Below are 4,909 nucleotides of genomic sequence, written 5' to 3' on the forward strand. Positions count from 1 at the left end.
CATTGCACCCGTTTTCGTGACTCCTCTTCATTTCGGTTCCGAGGGCTGCTACACCATTCTTTCTCCCTCTCACTCTGATTAATGAATGGATAATATGTCACCTGTTGGCCAGTTCTCGCTCCATAAGTTCCTCGCATGAAGTCCAGGCGTAAGCCACTCTTTTGCAAGAAGTCTAGGCCTAAAATAATTGGAAAAGCAAGATCTTCATCTGCAAGCACATACATAGAATGAGTCCAGTAACTGTCATGGAGGCTAATGGTGCATTGGGCTTTCCCTAAGGCTCTCTTTGCTGTACCATTCGCCAGGGCAAATTCCTGTTTGCCACAGGGTGTCAGGGTTTCTTGTTCCCTCTTAATCTGTTGCCATAGCTTGTCACGCATTAGAGTGAAAGTACTCCCTGTGTCCAGTAAGGCAGGCCCCTGGAAGCCTCTGATGGTGATATTAGTAGCAAGGAGTGAGTGAGGATGTTTAGCTCGAGCATGAGGATGGGATTCTGATTTTATGACTATTAAATCAGCCCTTTTCTTCTGCTGCTGTTTAGGTGGTCTCTCACTATTGACTTTGGCCCAGTAGCTTTTCATTGAGGCCAGGTCACTCTCAATCATGCTGCCAACTTTCACCAGATCTGCTACAGTGTTCACAGTGCCTCGCAACCCAGGCGCTATTTTGGGATTAGCATTGTTGAGGATGCGCTGCACTAATGTCACCTCGTCAATGTCGGGTTTCCATTTGAGACAAAGGGCTCGATAATCATAAGCAAAGTCTCTTATGGATTCATTGGGGGCTTGAATCCGGTTGCGCAGGTGCTCTTCAATTTCTTGCATAAAATCATTGGCCAAAAAAGCTGTGGCAAATGCAGTCTTGAATCCCTCCCATGAGTGGATGTTTTTACGTTCCGCTATCCACCAGCTTTTAGCAGAGCCTTTAAGTACTGAAGACAATGCGGCCAAAATTTCAGCATCTGGAGTTGGTCTTAACTCAAGAAATTCATTACAAAGCTCCAAATAAGTCATTGGGTCTTTTGTTTCACTATCTGCTCCAAACTCAGGAAAAATCAGCTTAATGGGAGGCTTCCCTCCTCTTCCACCAGTAAAATCAGAAGGACTTGTAAGGTCAAAAGGAAACTTTACACCTGGCCCACCCCCTCCTTGATTTACAGGAGACAATTTAGGGGTGCTGGTCAGTTTTACTTGGTTTAACTGAGTTTTCCACTGTTCATCTCGTCTCTGCAGACAGCGCACAATTGCATCCTCCAAATTCGCTGAAAGTTCAGTAGCAAAGTTTTTGGCCTCTTCAATTTTTGTATCTATTGTTTGTCTCAGTATTTCCTCTCTAATAATTGCACTGGAATTTGCTTCCAAAACCTGCTTTTGAAGAGCTTGGAAATGTTCATTAGTTTCTTTGAGTTGTTTTCTAAGATCATTCATTTCTGTATAGTAAACCGGGGTATAGCGTGAAGATTTGAGAGACACAGTATCCTCATCTTCCTCAACCTCCTCTTCACCCTCTTCTTCTTCCTCTTCACTTTCACTCTTCTTTTCCTTGCTATCATTTTCGCCTTCCTTCGTATTACTTAAAACATTACTGGCACCTCCCTTTGTTATATTTGAAGCTGCAGCCTTACTATCAGTAATGTACATAGACCCAAGGGAATCAGTGAGACGATTTACCCGTTGTCTAAAAGTAACGTGAGGGTGCATTGGATGAGTGGGGGGCAGAGGACACGGTGTACCTGGGCTTTTACCTCCCTTTCCCTCTTCAGACTGATCGTCTACAAACTCTATCAATGGCTCTGGATTGTATCCGTCTGGACTGCATTGTCTGGATTGCATCTTGAAAGTAAGAGAATGGAAGGTAAAGTAGAGAGAGTAAAGATATTAACTAAGAAGAAAGAGAAGTGTATCAATACAAAGGATACAGAGGTTTAAATCCCCGTACGGGCCACCACTGTAACAAGCTCAGCTCGAGTTGTCACCAAATTAATGTAATCGGTTCATAAAAACGCACATTCACTGATAATCTCTAGCATGCTTAGATTTATTGAAGTGCTTTGGTGAGGGTGAGAACGTGAAAGAGAGAGAGAGATAGGCCCATAGGCCAGAGTTTATAATTGTCTAAACACCGCCGACGCGGCACAACAAAAAAGGAGAAGAAACGCGCAACCAACGCTGTTTCAGTCCATTAAACAGAGCGAAAAAGGTAACTGAAAAACCTCTGTATTTTCAATGTCAATCAGTCCAAAAAAATGAAAGTAATCCACGGCAATAATAATCCATACGTCCGAGGGTGTCAAGACAGTCTTTGAAACGTAAGCACAAAAATAGGAAAAGGATAGATCTCACCTCGAAATCATCTCCAGGATACGCGGAAAAAACAGTAAATTATTCCTTATGTCGGGCGTAAAGAAAAAGATAAATCCAGTCTGAAAAGTAGGCTAAAGGAGGTTATAAGAAGCGCCGATCGCCTTCTACCCCTGTCCATTCATTCATTCTTCTTTTTGGCTTTCTTTCCGCGTCCCATTTAAAACGCAACATGTGATTCTCCGAGAGCGCAGCCATAGGGCCAGAACAGGAAAAGTGGATGAGAGTGAGCGTGGAAGGGTGAGTGACAGTTCTAGACCCTATCGTCTGTTTGACTATACTCGCCCTGGATCACTGACTTACGCCCATAGTCATCAAGATAGCTAGCCAACTATAAAGATGGTTAGAGAGAAACAGAGCTTATAGAGCTCAATACTACCTTGCCAGGTTTTTAAATAGTACATTATAAAGGAAAGGCACTTTTATAGTAAGAAAGTTAGGCCTACTCCACATGAAGAAACAGTTAACAAATCTGTTATGTTTTACAAAAATAAATAAGACTTGTCTTATATTATAATATGGCCATTTATGTGGCGGATGCTACAATGTAATGTAAACACTTTTTTGTTTTGTTTTTGTTTATTTTAGGCTGTCTTTTTAAGAACTAGCTAGGGACAACGGATGGAAATTAGTACTCACAAGCTAACTCCGGCTTATTTACAGCTTGTCTGTTAATTAATGAGCATTGTCATAATTAATAAACAAATAAATAAACCACTCTGTCTCACCCAATAGGATGAGGAAGGCCTCTCAAGCACAACAGAGGTGATCATTGACGTCCAGGATTTTGACAACCTGAACCCATATTTTCAACACAATCTCTATGAGACGACAGTGCAGGAGAACTGGGTAGGGGAAACCTATTGCTATCAATGTACAAGAGTAATGTACTATTTGGAAAGCATCAACTATCCGTTCATACTGTATTGGCTTACTCTGCATACAAGTAGTAATGAATATACTCTGTATAAATATACAAGCACAGAATGAATACAGTCTGAAGCAGTTTAAATGTACAAGCATAGATTTCCATTTCTCTGTATGTTGGTGTTTATGTTAACAGTTCTCAGCAGACACTTTTGTCCCAAGCGAATACATAGATTTTAATCATCATCAACATAATCAACATTGCATGCCACATGTCACACATTTGATGTTTTGATTTGGCATCTGATTTCATGAGTAGAGGGTCAATAAAGATAGGCAATAGTCAAAGACACAATGACAAATACAGTATATGCTTTACCTTATCCAGTATATTTTCACTAAAAGTGTCATCTAAATGCCATCTAAAATCTATAAGCCACATACCTGAGATACATAATGTCATGTAAAGATTTCAACATACATAGATGCTAATGTTGTTGATGATGATTTGACGCTGAATATTCTCTCTGCGTGCCCAGATGGGGTCAGTCCCTAGTGTGCACCCAGAGGCAATAAAGGCTTTGGATGGTGACAGAGGCATCAACGAAACCTTAGTCTACAGTATATCATCAGGTACTGTAGCTCACTGAAATTTTATTAGGTACACACATGTTGATGTTAGCATTTCAGTAGTATTACACACATGTTGATGTTAGCATTTCATTACACACGTGTTGATGTTAGCATTTCATTATGTACTATTACACACATGTTGATGTTAGCATTTCATTAGGTACTGTATCACACATGTATTGATTTGTAGGACCTAAACTCTCAATATCAATATTGCACATACGAATGTTGATATATATTAACAGGAACCATATATCAAACACATCTTCTCTTCATCACACACTCACTGCCTAGCAGTGGAAAAGGGTGAACAATCTACTTCTTAGTATTGTAAACAGGAAAAAAAACAAAACAAATAAAGTGTTGTGTGTTGCCTTCAACAACAGTGTCTCCAAGCAAGTATCAGAGCAACTTTCTTATTGACTTTAACACTGGAGTTATTGCTGTGGTGCAGTGGCTTGACAGAGAGGAAGTCGGCTCAGTATTACTGGGTATAAAGGTAACTGTGTCAATCATAGTCATTTGCTGTCCAATGGACTGATTGATTTCATAAGGCAATAATGAATTAACTAACAAGATTATATTTGGAATTTTATCTTACTGAATAATTGATAGATAGATAGATAGATAGATAGATAGATAGATAGATAGATAGATAGATAGATAGATAGATAGATACTTTATTGATCCCCAGGGGAAATTCAAGAATTGATTGATTGTGATTGATATGCATATTTCATCTGTGTATTTTTCATTACTAACAATCCAGGCTTCTCAGCAAGATGACAGCCAGAAGACAGCAGACAGCACGGTAAACATTTGCTTACAAACCAATCTATTTTATTCCTCATTTCATCAGGGTAGATAAATTAAATAGTATTTTCTTTCTTCCTTCCTTTCATTCTTTCTTTCATTCTTTCTTTCTTTCTTTCTTTCTTTCATTCTTTCTTTCTTTCATTCTTTCTTTCCTATAGCTCTTGGTTCATATTGGGGATGCAGCCGAGGCACCTGTGTTTTCCAATGACACGTATGCAGCACAGATTTTCAAC

At 39.7% G+C, this 4,909-nt stretch overlaps 1 long non-coding RNA gene across 1 annotated transcript; it reads left to right on the plus strand.

Moving 5' to 3' along the window:
* Window positions 1-4,302: 4,302 nt before the first annotated feature.
* On the plus strand, window positions 4,303-4,909 carry LOC143116763 (uncharacterized). Its single transcript, XR_012985921.1, has 3 exons — window positions 4,303-4,359; window positions 4,630-4,671; window positions 4,835-4,909. It is a non-coding gene; the product is annotated as an uncharacterized LOC143116763 (long non-coding RNA).

This window comes from Alosa pseudoharengus, unplaced genomic scaffold, assembly GCF_046254945.1.
Source record: "Alosa pseudoharengus isolate Yale_2024_CS ecotype anadromous, Long Island Sound unplaced genomic scaffold, YU_APseudo_1.1 YU_APseudo_1.1_scf_1, whole genome shotgun sequence".
Taxonomy (NCBI): domain Eukaryota; kingdom Metazoa; phylum Chordata; class Actinopteri; order Clupeiformes; family Clupeidae; genus Alosa; species Alosa pseudoharengus.